The 17,187-nt window shown below is 42.9% G+C and overlaps 1 protein-coding gene across 7 annotated transcripts in view; it reads right to left on the bottom strand.

Annotated features, from left to right (window-relative positions):
• Nucleotides 1-17,187, bottom strand: part of LOC144504323 (catenin alpha-2) — a 1,369,240-nt gene that overhangs the window by 651,606 nt on the left and 700,447 nt on the right. The window lies entirely within an intron of this gene.

Genomic DNA, 17,187 nt, shown 5'->3' with positions numbered 1-17,187 from the left:
AGGTCTATCAAGGTCTATCAACATTTACTTGGGATGCAGGTACATTTTCACACTTTGAAATACGTGAATTGAATTTAAAATCTAAGGTCACCTTAGAAAGGCATTGCGTGTCGGCGCAGGCTTGATGGGCCGAAGGGCCTTTTCCTGTGCTATATACTTCTTTGTTCTTTAGTTTGGTCCAGATTCTTGTTTGTCAAGAATAATAATGTGTAAGATACATGGAGAGAAGCAGAGAACTTGGATTAAAAAGAATCATCCTGCGATAGCTAGCAAACATGGTGGATCTGGCTCGGTGGGTCAAATGGGCTATCATTGTTCCCATGTCCTAACATCAATAATAAGGATTGATTTTAACTGGTTTAGTGTCCCACAAATGAATGAATGAAAGAAGTGGCGCCCCTCAAGCGATATTGTGACAGACTGGCAATCTGTTCCAGGAATGAGCAGCCAAATGTTTACCTAGATGCAGGAAGAGAGTTGGAATAGATCAGGATCATGTACCCAGTCCACCTTCAGTCATTAAGTTTTCTTTATTCTTTCTTTTCAGTTGCCTAGTTTCCTCTTCAAGAGACAGACCAGATAGAATAAACTAAAGCAGAGATTGTGCAGATTTTTGAGGCATCAAGAAGATTCCACAGACCTTTAAGCACTCACCTGCCCCTGTGTCCTCCTACTTTCTGCTTCCGGGGTCGACTTCATCCCACCCCCACCCCCAGGGCGAAAAATCTCATGATTCAGGACACATTTTCACCAAGTCAGCTACAGCAAGTTGGAGTTTTTTTAAATTTTAATTCTGGTCTTAAAATTACAAAGCCAGTGCTCAGAGTGGAACAGGCAAGCCCGAATCCATCTCCTTGCTTGCCCCAAAAGCCAAATTCAAATTGAATCTAATCCCTCGCCAGAGAGACATACAGCTTCCAAGCTGACAAGATGCATAGAATCTCTACCGTGCAGAAGGAGGCCATTAGGCCTATCAAGTCTGAGGTCACGTACCAACTGACTCAAGAACAGCTTCTTCCCTGCTGCCATCAGACTTTTGAATGGACCTACCTCGTATTAAGTCGATCTTTCTCTGCACCCTAGCTATGACTGTAACACTACATTCTTCTCTCTCCCCTTTCCTTCCCTATGTACGGTATGCTTTGTCTGTATAACGCGCAAGAAACAATACTTTTCACTGTAAACTAATACACGTGACAATAATAAATCAAATTAAATCAAAATTCAGCACTGATTCTCTGAAAGGGCATCGTACCCAGGTTTACTCCTCTGCCCGTAACCCCGCGCATTCAACATGTCTAATCCACCTAACCTGCACATCTTTGGAGTGTGGGAGGAAACCAGAGCACCCGGAGGAAACCCACACAGACTCGAGGAGAATGTGCAAACTCCACACAGAGAGTGACCCAAGGCCGGAATCGAACCTGGATCTCTGGCACTGTGAGGCATCAGTGCTAACCACTGTGCCACCGTGCCACCCTCAAATAGGGCGTTGAACCCCATCTTGGGCTTGATCCAACACTTGATCTTCGCTAAACAGTTGGAAAATGTCCCTTGTCAAGCTACCCACCTTCGTAGACAAAGTCTAGCCCACTGTGTCACACAGTACAAATGTTCCCCCATTCCTTTCACTGCTCCAGTCAGTGTGTATATGTTTTGGCAAAAGCAGTGTGCAAGTTAATGTTGTCTTATGAGCCATCATGATAAATATCAAGCAATGCTTTTGAAGTGATAATAGGTGCCTCTTCAGTATTGAAGCACTTCATTCAAAAACCCAGTGAATATCAAATTACTCTTCTGAATGCAAAGCATCCCATTCAAGATTATAGAATAAGCGAATGAAACAGTGAATGTAGATTTCAAAATATCAAACTACAAAATTATTCCTAATCATCTTCCTTCATACAAAAATGCAGCATTAATATAAAAAACAGGACCTCAGTGTTGATGTCGAATGCTAAGCACGCAGGAATATTCAGCTTTCAAATACTGTACTCAGAACGCACTGAACCAAATAAGTGAAAACAAACACCCCAGGTCTTTGAGTCAATTAACATCACAAATTTGGGACATGTTTTCTGATCTTGGACACTTAATATGTTATAAAATCAAGTACCATGGTGATAGACTTGAATAGAACCTTTAGTAGATCAAGTTCACTTCCTTCCTCCATCTGGGTTATGTTAAATGCTCCCATTAGCAGAACAGCGAGGATCAACCTCTTATCAAACGGTAATTCAGGATTCATTCAAACCCACCAGGTCACTCAACAGCAATTCACTCCACAGTTAGCATTCTGGTCATGCTCGCTATTCCTCAGACCTAATCCACAAATCAAACCTTCTATTGTCCCACCAAAATTGGTGCAGTGGAAAGTAGAATGTAGCCATGCAGTGTTATCTAACTGGTTGAGAGTCACATTTCTCATCCAAGAGAAACCATTAGCAGCCAGTAGTCACACACTGTTCCTAAAAGAAAATGGTGTCCTTGTTTGTCTCTGGTTGTCTCATGACCATTAACGGGCCACACAGCTGTGATGCTGATGCCATCTGGTGGTTTCCTGGAATCAGAACTGCAGTTGTATATAAGTACCTTGGGACATGCTGAATTTGAGCGTGTCTATTTTTTGATAATGTCCAGTTATATTGCCACTTGGAGGAAGGTGCAGATGGTTTCGTACAGGACGTTTGTTTTGTTTTTCATTCCTTCTTGGGGTGTGAACATTGCTGATAATGCCAGCATTTATTGTTCATCTTTAATACCCCTTGAGATTCCAAAACTAGGAGCATGAATCAGGAGGCAGGTTCGCATGCACTTCTCAAAGACAAGGAAGCTGGAGGGAGGTAACTCAAGTGGGTAACATTCTCAACTCATTAGAGCTGCCTCGCTTTAAAGGTCCTGTTAGACCCAATATTCAGCCTGCGGAGGAGTGGGTGGGATAGAGTTGGTCCCGCCAACCCCAACAGAAGATTGTAGGTGGCCACAGAGGTGGGTGAGTACTGAAACAGGCTGGTTTAAAAAACCTGCTTCAGTTTCCTAGGACATTATCTCAGTTTCTTTGGAAGCTGTGGATTCTTTAGTTCCTACCCCTAACACCCCTTGACCCCTCGTAATCCTCCATGCCACCGTATACACCCCATCTCACCTCCATGTCATCTCATTCTCCCCATTCAACCCTCCATGCTCCCTTATACACCACATGCCACCTCCAGAATCACTCACCCAGTATTCACAATGGGCAGATTTTAGGAGCCATGTGGAGATGAAAAAGAAACTAACTAAAGAAACTATGCTCCTGATAGTGATAAAATCCCATCAATGGAATCTATTCAAAGCAAAGCCTCAAGTGTTGTAAAAACAAACACACTTTTCTTCAGTATCCACATCAAAGGCAGTTTATCCTTTAATGGCTTCTTTAAACTGTCAATGAAACTGTAGATTGAGAACTCCATGCTGAGATAATTTTGAAACTCAGCAAAGCATTCATAATAATATAATAACAGCACTTATTGTTAAAATGTCAAACGTCTTCAATGGAAATGGAAAATCATGTTGACAGCATAAGCCTGTATTTTTCTAGCTTCAAAGTCAGAAGATTTAAAAAATCTTCAGATCATGATACTTAAAAGAACTTGGCCGGAATTCTCCAACTGTTCACCGGAGAACTTAGTGCTCAGCCAAATCTCCGTCCACTGCAGTAGAATCGGAGAATCTGAGCTGAGGGCGGGTTCAGGGAATCTGGCCCCTTATCTGCCCTCCAAGAGCATTTGTATCTACTCTATCAACTTGTCATACCCACACTGCAGGTGTCCCAGTTGTAATGAAAGCAGCTCAGCCTTAGAGCTCTTACCCTTCACATCCCCTGACCCTGCACACACTCTCCATGCCCCATGCACACCACCTCATGCCTCCCATCCACCCCCAGTGGCTCCTTATGCCCTGCAAGCCAATCTATGCTTTTCTACTCATCCCCATAGCTCCTCATACACTCCATGGCAACCTATGCCCTCTATCCATGTCCCATATTCCACATATCCTCCTTGCCTACTTAGTGATAACTCATGCCAATCCATGCATTTGAATCATATCCATGTCCTCTTAAAGCCTCTAGGCCAACTTCATGCCAATTTATGTCAACCTGAGACCCCATCCATCACCCATGCCCTTATAATTCACCAATATCCACCATTGGCATACCTAATCTTAAGATGAAATAAAATAAAACACTCAGTACCTATTTTGATGATATTGTGTTATAGATATAAAAACATAAGAACATAAGAATTAGGAGCAGGAGTAGGCCATCTGGCCCCTCGAGCCTGCTCTGCCATTCAATAAGATCATGGCTGATCTTTTTGTGGACTCAGCTCCACTTACCCGCCCGCTCACTATAACCCTTAATTCCTTTACTGTTCAAACATTTATCTATCTAATTTTCTATTGAAAAACATTCAATGAGGTAGCCATATTATATGTTTTTGTAGAATGTTTAAACGTTCAGTTTTTTTTCTACAGAGAGTCGGTATGTCTGGACGGAATACATTTCAGATGCTGAGAAAGCAGAATAATAACTAATTTTAGCTAGGAATGTGTCACTTTGTTGAGTTAATGGGCTGGTGTCTGTACAAGAAGTTATCCTGGAATTTCACACTAGGTATACAGAACGAGGCTTACAACAGAAAAACAGTTGCTCTTTCTTTTGTTTAGAGTGTGGCTGGAACTGTTTTAAGACAGAAGTGTCTCTCTCTCTCCACAAAGTCTCACCCTGCAAAACATCTCTGAAGGTTTCAAGGCTGTTAATCAATTTAAACCAATTATGCCTGGGTTTACTAACAATATTTAAAGTGGATTTCAGTCTATGGGATGACTACTGCTTACTTGGAACTGAAACAGTGATAAGTTAGAAATTAGAGTTTTTTCTTTTCATGTTTAAAGATTGTTCAATGGTTAAAAGTTAAATCTTAAAAATTATGAATAACACATGTTTCGATAAAAAAGACCCCTAATTTGTCAGTAGAATCACTCCAGGTGGGAAGCACTCAATCTTCATATTTATGCCAAAATTAAAAAGAAAATGTTGGGATCTAGTCTGGATTCATAATATACCTTGGGGTTCTGGTCCAGGATCCTAACACTACACCAACTTTAATATATAGGAAAAAACACAAATTGATAAAATCCCATTCAACATATGCAAAACACTTCAAGTGCTTAATCCTTTATAAAACAATCATTTGTGTTCTGAGCTCCACATTAAAGACAGCTAATCCCATAATAACCTCTTTGAACTGTCAATCAAACTATGAACTGACAGACCCCCACTGTGATAATGACAGATTGTAGAAGCAGTCAAGCAGTTTTTATACTGTGACAGCCCTCAGGCTTTTGTCAACAAACAGCTGTCAAAGTATTAATATTTTTTCAACTGAGAGACGCAGCAGGCTGTTCAATTTTTTTCAAAATTTAAACAGGGGGAATTTCCATAATTTGACAACTTGACAATTCCATAGACCTTATCCACCTTTGAAGCTCATTAACTTATTTGTTAAAAGTTCTGTAAGAATCCTAGACTTCTCAAAAAACGGTATTTGACCTCTCCAAAGGGCTCTGTTAGCTTTAAACCTTTCCGTCAAATTTGTAGATCCTATGAGTTGGATTTCAGAATCATTGGTGATGAAAATAGTTTCTGAATGAAGGCAGATGCACTATTAAAAATGCACCTGCCTCTGTGAATCATACTTGTACAAAATATGTCTTGCTCCCTGGTGAAAATGCTGGGTGCCAGATATGAAGGATGAGGCTTCCAGGTTCAGGGATCTGATACCATTTTGGCTAAAGCTTGGAGCCCTTTTATCTCTACGGAAATTCGGTCCTCGGTTTTTCAACCGAGGGTTTGCCGTGTTGGTCAAGTGCTTGCATCACTGAGGTAATCTAATTCTCCTCATCACTCAGTTCAGTGAGTACTTGACCATACTTCTTTTATTATGATCCTTGCTTGCTGCAGCTGTCTGAAAGTTACTGTCTGCTTGCTAGGGAACATTTTGTGGAGGCAATAAAGTACAAGACAGCTGTAGTAAATACACTGCAAATGTATTAATTTAACGAGCTTTTGTTTCTAAGTGAAGAACCCCTCTTTCAACCTGAGTAATCACCGTTAATTAGCTTTTATCTGTGGGAAGTGACCATTTGCGTCAATGTGACTCAGCTTGCAAAAGGTAAACAAGATGCTTTGCAGAAGACAAAACTGTTCTATTAAACAATCTCAATGATCTCTTTTTGCAGACACGGAGAAAGGGATTTTCCAGCTGTACCCTGCCAGTGGGATGCGACCAATGGGATGATCCTGCCACAAGGTCAATGGTGGGTCACCTCCGCTGCCGCAAAACACACCACATTTTGGGATTGGGGGGTGGAGACCAGGAAACCCCACCCTTACTGGCCTGTATTTCTGCTGTTTTGCCCTTGAATTCAAGATGTTGATTTTTTTGATTTTAGATTTAAAAACACGGGGCACGGATTGGCTTGGTTGTATGTTTTCTGGGTGGAAAGTTTAGGTAAAAAGGGCCACAGGCCAGGTTGTCTTCCAGGCTCCATTGACATCTGAAATACTTTCAACCCTATATTAAGTTGTGCAAGTTACCAAGCATTTCTAGTAGCCATGAAAAGGAAGTATTAATTAGGCACCTTCTTGTGCTAAACAAGGGTTCAGTGCCAGGTTTGGGACCTTTTCCTGGAATTCGGATTGTACAAGCACTGGGTCTGATCCGCTCAGGTTTTCCTGGTGTGAATATGCAGCTGCCAACCAAAAATAATTTTATAAGAAAATTAGAAAACAGGGAACATTTCAAAATCAATAGATGAATTATTCTCTGGCTGGTGAAACAGAACTAGCGGGGTGTTGCAGGGGTCAGTCTTTGGACCTCAACTGTTTACAATCTACATAAATGATCTGCAAGCAGGGACAGAATGTAACATAGCAAAATTTGCGGATGATTACTTTATTAGGTGGGAAAGCAGGCAGTGAAGAGGATATAGAGATTATACAGATGGATATAGATAGGCTAGGATAATGGGCCAAAATTTGGCAGATGGATTTTAATGTGAAAAAGTGTGAGGTTGCCCATTGTATGAAGTCTCACAACACCAGGTTAAAGTCCAACAGGCTTATTTGGAATCACGAGCTTTCGGAGCGCTGCTCCTTCTTCAGATGAGTCCTGAGGTTGTCCATTGTGGCAGAAAACATAGAAAGGCAAATTATTACCTAAATGGAAAGCAAATTCAAAATGAAATCTGGGCAGAGGGATCTGGGTGTTTATGTTCATGAATCACAGAAAACCGGTATGCAGGTGCAGTAATTAATAAAAAAGGCAGATGGGATGTTGGCATTTTTTGCAAAGGAACTGGAGTATAAAAGTAGAGAAGTGTTGTTGTAATTGTATAGTGTGTTGGAGAGACCACATCTGGAGTATTGTGTCCAGTTTTGATCTCCATATTTGAGAGAGGATATGGTGGCATTGGAGGCAGTTCAGCGGAGGTTCACCAGATTGATTCTGGGGATGAAGGGGTTGACGAATGAGGAAAGATTAAACAGTTTGGGCTTATACTCACTGGAGTTTAGAGGGATGAGAGGGGATGAGAGTGGACCCCTCCCCCGACCTCCCGCCCCCCGGCATGGACTTAGCTGGGCTCCAGGATCTGTGGCACTTGGTCTTCAGGGACTGCTTGTTATACCAACAGTGGCCACTACTCATTCCTGGTGCTGCTGGGATTGTACAGAGTTTCCCTCTAATCAGATTGGCTGGCAGCTCTCCAGGACGGGGCTTTGTGTCTCTGAGGGGCAGAGGTCGCACTCTTTTAGAATAAAGGCCATCCAGCATATTAAAACGGTGGGGCAAGCGGATCTCTGCTCGATGAGGTGCACAGTAAGAAGTCTCACAACACCAGGTTAAAGTCCAACAGGTTTATTTAACCTGGTGTTGTGAGACTTCTTACTGTGCTTACCCCAGTCTAACGACGGCATCTCCACATGATGAGGTGCTGACAGACGTTTTGGCTGTGTACAGCTGATGGGTAATTTGTCCCACTGTAAGATTTACCCCCGATGACTCCATAAATTAAAGTCAATTAAGAGCTTACTTCTCTGATTTGTACTTTTCATTTAGATGATACTTCTACATATATCAACAAACTTCATACATCAACATACAGGAATCAATTATGACTCCTGTATGTTGATGTATGTAGCACAGACCTTGTATGTGAAACACTTTCCATTTTTCTCCTGGCAAGTGGGGCATGAAATTCCGCACAGGTTATCCAGATCTTGCATAGTGATGCTAACAGTCCTGTATCTAATATCTTGGAAATCATGCTGATCCCTTGCTTATAACTTGGAACAGGTAAGGGTATCATTGATTCTGCAGATGAAATAAATCAGGCTCATGACCACTCTGCAGACATGTCCTCAGATGCACCAGCGGCCAAACTCCCTCCAAAATTTGTAGCTCACACTTAATCATGATCAGTTTAAAATGAACTGCAGTTAGACTCCAAGGTGTTCAATTTTTGGCTTACCTCATGAGGTTGAGAGATTAGGAAGTAGATTCTGATCAATGTTGTTAATTAACTGAAACACGACTTGCTATGGGCAGAACCTGAATAATTTTACCATGGACAGTGACTGTGGAAAGAAAGGTGTGTGCAGTAACTCAAAGCACTTTGCAGTCTGGGTTGCCTATTGATCCAGTTCAATTAATTGCATCATAACTATACTGAGAATATTATATTCTGGCTGCGGTAGCTCTTTGCCTGAGTCAACCAGGATTTGAGGGCTTTGCAAAATGTAGATACGTTAGCAATTTCTCGAGGTCAGACCTTAGGATGGGGCAGCACTAACTATCCAGATATATCGGCAAACTCCACAGATAAGACCCTGGGAAGGGAGGTGCCTCATGTCTCATTTCAAAATTGCCCTAGAGTTGGCAAAAGGTCTGAAAAGAAACAATCAAAAAAGGGCATAGCAGAATGATATTAAAAGGTAGGACAATACTGTGGACTTTTAAATGTAAAGACTTAGTAGATTCATAGAGTCATAGAGGTTTACAGCAAGGAAACAGGCCCTTCAGCCCAACCTGTCCATGCCGCCCTTTTTTTTAAAACTCCCAAGCTAGTCCCAATTGCCCGTATTTGGCCCATATCCCTCTATACCCATCTTACCCATGTAACTGTCTAAATGCTTTTTAAAAGACAAAATTGTACCCACCTCTATTACTACCTCTGGCAGCTTGTTCCAGACACTCACCACCCTCTCTGTGTAAAAATTGCCTCTCTGGACACTTTTGTATCTCTCCCCCTCTCACCTTAAACCTATGCCCTCTCATTTTAGACTCCCCTACCTTTTTGAAAATATATTGACTTTCTAGCTGATCTGTGCCCCTCATTATTTTATAGACCTCTATAAGATCACCCCTCAGCCTTCTGTGCTCTGGAGAAAAAAGTCCCAGTCTATCAAGCCTCTCCTTATAACTCAAACCATCAAGTCCCGGTAGCACCCGAGTAAATCTCCTCTGCACTCTTTCTAGTTTAATAATATCCTTTCTATAATAGGGTGACCAGAACTGTACACAGTATTCCAAGTGTGGCCTTACCAATGATATTACAAGTACTATATATTGCAAGGAACGGAGAGGGTGCAGAATATAGTGTTCCAGTCATAGAAAGATCAACTTAAGATAAGGTAGGTCCATTCAACAGTCAGTTGGCAGCAGGAAAGAAGCTATTCTTGAATCGGTTGATATGTGATCTCAGATGGAAGAAGGTGGAAGAGAGTATGTCTGGGGTGTGTGGGGTCCTTGATTATGCTGGCTGTTTTTTCGAGGCAGTAGGAAGTGTAGGTGGTGTCAATGGATGGGAGGCTGGTTTGCATGATGGACTGGGCTACATTCACATTCCATTGTAGTTACTTGTGGTCTCCATCAGAGCAGGAGCCATACCAGCCTGTGATACATTCAGAAAGGATGCTTTCTATGGTGCATCTGTAAAAATTGGTGAGATCGTAGTGGACATGTCAAATTTCCTTAGCTTTCTGAGAAAGTAGAGGCGTTGGTGGGCTTTCTTAACTATAGCGTTGATGTGGAGGGATCAGGACAGGTTGTTGGTGATCTGGACACCTAGAAACATGAAGCTCTCGACCATTTCCACTACACTCTACACTGCTCCAATTCTAGTCTTTTCTGCAGCCCTAATTTTAATCACTTTGGCGTTGGTGGCTATGCCTTTAGTGCCTAGGCCCTAAACTCTGGCATTCCCTCCCGATACACTTCCACCTCTCCGTCTCTCTCTCTCTCACTCTCTCACTCTCTTCCTTTAAGACATTCCTTCAAACCGATTTCTTTATTCCAGCCTTTGATCATCTGTCCCAATATCTCATTATATAGCTCATTGTTAAATTTAGCTTGTTGACACTGCTATAAAGTGCCAATTGGGGATGTTTTATGATATTACAAGCACTGCATATTGCAAGTTAGTATTAAAGAGATGCAACTTCAACAAGACGTCCCAACTCCTGTATTCAATGTTCTGACCGATGAAACCAAGCATGCCGAATGCTTTCTTCACCACTCTGTCCACCTGTGACTCCACTTTCAAGGAGCTATGAACCTGTACCCCTAGATCTCTTTGTTCTGTAAGTCTCCCCAGCACCCTACCATTAACTGAGTAAGTCCTGCCCTGGTTCAATCTACCAAAATGCATCACCTCGCATTTATCTAAATTAAACTCCATCTGCCATTCGTCAGCCCACTGGCCCAATTGATCAAGATTCCTTTGCAATCGGAGATAACCTTCTTCACTGTCCACTATGCCACCAATCTTGGTGTGATGTAAGTTCTGAAAATATCACACATGGAATGAATAGAAATAAGTCTAGATTTGAAGGCTGCATTTGGCTCGTAGAGATCTGCGCTGTCTTCCATTGAAATGCAAGAAACATTGAGTCAAAGGCTATGGAAATTCCAGTTGTCCAGCCTGAACACAATGACCAGTGCACAAACTTCCCAGAAATTAATGCAAATTAGAGTGTGTGTGTATGTGTCTAGCTAAATACACCTGGGTGAGCTACAAGCAGCCACTGATTAACTGTCAAATGATATGAAGTCTGATTTACCATAATAAAATTCTGGTTCCAAAAATGATGTAAGATGATAAATTTTCAATTTCGTTTTGACACACTTTGAGTTGTTAATATCAAAAGAATCAATAAGACATTTACAATGCGTCTTAATGAATTGACATTCAAATTACATCAAATGTTAAGACACACATCAGAAATACTATTTAACATCTGTAGCAGCTAAGCACATTATTTAACATCAGGGCACTCATTTGTCAGCAACCAGCTTCTGAGATTCATAATCACATCATTAAGTGTGATTGGTCTGCACTCAAGTGGTCTTTCACTGGTATATTGAAAGGAATAGAAAGCACGAGATTCGGCTGTTCAACTAAACTGAATGAAATGGTCTCAATCAGCAGATTGTTTTCTCATGACGGTCATTCCGCCTACGCATTTAAAAAAAATCAAACTTTAACTGGGATAAGTCAAAGCACAGCATATCTCAATCTTATTTTGCTAAAGACTGCCAATACCTTAGAATGGCAGCACGTTTATTAGTACAAAGACTGTAAAAAGAAATTATGTGCCAAAATGCACAGTGCCCTACGGTTTGCTTACCCAAGTTTATTTAGTGAAACCTGCACATGTACACACACACTCTCAGCCTTACACGCACACTCACTCTGTCTCACACACACACTCAGCCTTACATGCACACTCACTCTGTCACACACACACACACTCTCAGCCTTACACGCACACTCACTCTGTCTCACACACACACACACACTCTCAGCCTTACACGCACACTCACTCTGTCTCACACACACACACACACATTCACACTCTCACACACACTCACATAAACATGATGGGACCAGAGTTTTGATGAATCGTATAACTAGGGCTGTAGATAGGGCTTGAAACTAAATAGTGGGGGGCAGTTGGAGTGGGAAAATCAGGTGGTAGTGGATCACAAGAAAAGGAATTTGTGTAATGTCTAAGAAGTTTATTTATTTATTAGTCACAAGTAAGGCTTACATTAACACTGCAATGAAGTTACTGTAAATTCGAGTCGACACAGTCCGGAGCCTGTTCAGGTCAATACACCTAACCAGCACATCTTTCAGAATGTGGAAGGAAACCGGAGCACATCCACGCAGACACGGGGAGAACATGCAAACTCCACACAGACAGTGACCCAAGCTGGGAATTGAACCTGGTGCTGTGAAGCAGCAGTGCTAACCACTGTAGAACATAGAACATCGAACATTACAACACAGTACAGGCCCTTCGGCCCTCGATGTTGCACCGACCAGTGAACCAATCTAAAGCCCATCTAACCTACACTATTCCAATATCATCCATATATTTATCCAATGACCATTTAAATGCCCTTAATGTTGGTGAGTCCACTACTGCTGCAGGCAGGGCATTCCACGCCCTTAGTACTCTCTGAGTGAAGAACCTACCTCTGACATTTTTCCTATATCTATCACCCCTCAATTTAAAGCTATGTCCCCTTGTGCTATTTATCATCATCTAAGGAAAAAGGCTCTCACTGTCCACCCTGTCTAATCCTCTGATCATATTGTATGCCTCCATTAAGGCACCTCTTAACCTTCTTCTCTCTAACATTAAAAAACCTCAAGTCCCTCAGCCTTTCCTCATAAGACCTTCCCACCATACCAGGCAACATCCTGGTAAATCTCCTCTGCACCCTTTCCAATGCTTCCACATCCTTCCTATAATGCGGCGACCAGAACTGTACGCAATACTCCAAGTGCGGCCGTACCAGAGTTCTGTACAGCTGCAACATGTCCTCATGGCTCCGAAACTCAATCCCTCTACCGATAAAAGCTAACACTCCGTACGTCTTCATAACAACCCTATCAACCTGGCTGCCAACCTTCAGGGATCTATGCACATGGACACCGAGATCTCTCTGTTCATCCACACTACCAAGTATCTTACCATTAGCCCAGTACTCTGTAATCCTGTTACTCCTTCCAAAGTGAATCACCTCACACTTTTCCGCATTGAACTCCATTTGCCACCTCTCAGCCCAGCTCTGCAGCTTATCTATGTCCCTCTGTAACCTGCAACAACCTTCCGCACGGTCCACAACTCCACCGACTTAAGTGTCATCCGCAAATTTACTAACCCATCCTTCTACGCCCTCATCCAGGTCATTTATAAAAATGACAAACAGCAGTGGCCACAAAACAGATCCTTGCAGTACACCACTCATAACTGAACTCCAGGATGAACATTTCCCATCAAGCACCACCCTCTGCCTTCTTACAGCTAGCCAATTCCTGATCCAAACCGCTAAATCACCCTCAATCCCATGCGTCCGTATTTTCTGCAATAGCTTATCGTGGGGAATCTTATCAAACGCTTCATTGAAATCCATATACACTACATCAACTGCTTTACCCTCATCCACCTCTTTGGTTACCTTCTCAAAGAACTCAATAAGGTTTGTGAGGCACGACCTACACTTCACAAAACCATGTTGACTATCCCTAATCAAATTATTCCTTTCGAGGCACGGTAGCACAGTGGTTAGCACTGCTGCTTCACAGCTCCAGGGTCCCGGGTTCGATTCCCGGCTCGGGTCACTGTCTGTGTGGAGTTTGCACATTCTCCTCGTGTCTGCGTGGGTTTCCTCCGGGTGCTCCGGTTTCCTCCCACAGTCCAAAGATGTGCGGGTTAGGTTGATTGGCCAGGTTAAAAATTGTCCCTTAGAGTCCTGAGATGCGTAGGTTAGAGGGATTAGCGGGTAAATATGTGGGGGTAGGGCCTGGGTGGGATTGTGGTCGGTGCAGACTCGATGGGCTGAATGGCCTCCTTCTGCACTGTAGGGATTCTGTGATTCTGTGATTCTGTGAGATGATTATAAATCCTATCTCTTATAATCCTTTCCAAAACTTTGCCCAGAACAGAAGTAGGGCTCACTGGTCTATAATTACCAGGATTGTGTCTACTCCTCTTCTTGAACAAGGGGACAACATTTGCTATCCTCCAGTCTTCTGGCACTATTCCTGCAGACAATGACGACATATAGATCAAAGCAAAGGCTCTGCAATCTCCTCCCTAGCCTCCCAGGGAATCCTAGGATAAATCTCATCCGGCCCAGGGGACTTATCTATTTTCACACTTTCCAGAATTGCTAACACCTCCTCCTTATTAACACCAATCTGTCTATTCCAATAGCCTGTATCTCAGTATTCTCCTCGACAACATTGTCTTTTTCCTGTGTGAACACTGACGAAAAATATTCATTTAGCGCCCCTCCTATCTCTTCAGACTCCACGCACAACTTCCCACTACTGTCCTCGACTGGCCCTAATCTTACCCTAGTCATTCTTTTATTCCTGACATACCTATAGAAAGCTTTAGGGTTTTCTTTGATCCGACCTGCCAAAGACTTCTCATGTCCCCTCCTGGCTCTTCTCAACTCTCTCTTTAGGTCCTTCCTGGCTAACTTGTAACTCTCAAGCGCCCTAACTGAACCTTCACATCTCATCTTTACATAAGTCTCCTTCTTCCTCTTCACAAGAGATTCAACTTCTTTCGTAAACCACGGTTCCCTCGCTCGACCACTTCCTCCCTGCCTGACAGGTACATACTTATCAAGGACTGTGCTACCGTGCCGCCCTCTGGACAGTTTTTTGGGGCAACTTGTCACAGAGCCCACTAGAGAACAGGCAATTCTGGATTTGGTGATGTATAATGAGACAGACTTGAATAGGGAACTTAAGGTGAAGGAACCCTTCGGGAGCAGAGACAACAAGGTAATAGAATTTACCCTGCAGTTTGAGAGGGAGAAGCTGGAATCAGATGTAGTGGTATTACAATTAAATAACTACAAAGACCTGAGGGAGGAGCTGGGCAGAGTTGTTTGGAAAGAGAGCCAAACAGGGAAGACAGTGGAATAGCAATGGCAGGAGTTTTCGGGGTTATTTGGGAGGCATAACAGAAATTCATCCCAAGGAGGAAGAAACATGCTGAGGGGAGGACAAGGCATCCCTAGCTGACGAGGGAAGTCAAGGACAGCATAAAAGCAAAAAGAAAAAGCATACAAAGTGGCGAGGATTAGTGGGAAGCCAGAGGATTGGGAAGCCCTTAAAAGTGAGCAGAGGGCAACTAAAAAAGGAATAAGGGGGGAGAAGATGAAATATGAGTGTAAGCTAGCTCGTAATATAAAGGAAGATAGGAAGAGTCTTTTTCAAAATATTAAAGGTAACACAGAGGGAAAAATAGACATTGGACCACTGGAAAATGAAGCTGGAGAAGTAATAATAGGAAACAAAGAAATGGCAGAGGAACTGAATAGTTACTTTGCATCAGTCTTCACGATGGAAGACACCAGTGGGATGCCAGAGCTTCAAAGAATCAGGGGGCGCAGGCGAGTGTCGTGGCGATCACTAAGGAGAAGGTTCTGGAGAAACTGAAAGGTCTGAAGGTGGATAAATCACCTGGACCGGATGGACTACACCCCAGGGTTCTAAAAGAGATAGCTGAGGAAATTGTGGAGGCATTGGTGGTGATCTTCCAGGAATCACTGGAGGCAGGGAGTAGCTAATGTAACACTGCTGTTTGAGAAGGGAGGGAGGCAGCAGGCAGGAAATTATCAGCCAGTGAGCCTGGCTTCGGTCATTGGCAAGATTTTAGAGTCCATTATTAAAGATGAGATCGCAGAGTACTTGGAAGTGCATGATAAAATAGGACTGAGTCAGCATGGCTTTGTCAAGGGGAGGTCATGTCTGACAAATATTGTTAGAGTTCTTTGAGGAGATAACAAGGAAGTTAGATAAAGGAGAACCAGCGGACATGATTTATTTAGATTTCCAGAATGCCTTTGACAAGGTGCTGCATAGGAGACTGTTAAATAAGTTAAGAGCCCGTGGTGTTGAGGGGAAGATCCTGGATAAAGGATTGGTTGACTGGCAGAAGGCAGAGAGTGGGGATTAAGGGGTTATTTTCAGGATGGCAGACGGTGACGAGTGGTGTGCCTCAGGGGTCAGTGCAGGGACCACAACTTTTCACAATATACATTAACGATTTGGAAGAAGGAACTGAAGGCACTGTTGCGAAGGTTGCAGATGACACAAAGACATGTAGAGGGGCAGGTCATATTGAAGAAGCAAAGGGGGGCTGCAGAAGGACTTGGACAGGTTAGGAGAGTGGGTAAAGAAGTGGCAGATGGAATACAAAGTGGAAAAGTGTGAGGTTATGCACTTTGGAAGGAGGAATGGAGGCATAGACTATTTTCTAAATGGGAAAATGCTTAGGAAATCAGAAGCACAAAGGGACTTGGGAGTCCTTGTTCAAGATTCTCTCAAGGTTAACGTGCAGGTTCAGTTGGCAGTTAGGAAGACAAATGCAATATTAGCATTCATGTCGAGAGGGCAAGAATACAACAGCAGGGATGTACTTCTGAGGCTAAGGCTCTGGTCAGACCCCATTTGGAGTATTGTGAGCAGTTTTGGGCCCCATATCTAAGGAACGATGTGCTGGCCTTGGAAGCGGCCCAGAGGAGGTTCACAAGAATGATCCCTGGAATGAAGAGCTTGTCATGTGAGGAATGGTTGAGGACTCTGGATCTGTACTCGTTGGAGTTTAGAAGGATGAGGAGTGATCTTATTGAAATTTCCAGGATACTGCGAGGCCTGGATAGAGTGGACGTGGAGAGGATGTTTCTATTTGTAGGGAAAACTAGAACCAGAGGGCACAACCTCAGACTAAAGGGACAATCCTTTAAAACAGAGATGAGGAAGAATTTCTTCAACCAGAGAGTGGTGAATCTGTGGAACTCTTTGCCGCAGAAGGCTATAGAGGCCAGGTCCTTGAGTGTATTTAAGACAGAGATCGATAGGTTCTTGATTAATAAGGGGATCAGGGGTTATGGGGAAAAGGCAGGAAAATGGGGATAAGAAAAATACCAGCCATGATTGAATGGCGGAGCAGACTCAATGGGCCGGGTGGCCTAATTCTGCTCCTATGCCTTATGGTCTTGTGGTCTTAAACATACTCTCACACACATAAACAAACACTGATACTTAGAC

This window comes from Mustelus asterias, chromosome 1 (genome assembly GCF_964213995.1).
Source record: "Mustelus asterias chromosome 1, sMusAst1.hap1.1, whole genome shotgun sequence".
Taxonomy (NCBI): domain Eukaryota; kingdom Metazoa; phylum Chordata; class Chondrichthyes; order Carcharhiniformes; family Triakidae; genus Mustelus; species Mustelus asterias.
The sequence above is the reverse complement of the archived record's forward strand: the minus strand, read 5'-3'. Positions and strand labels throughout refer to the sequence as shown.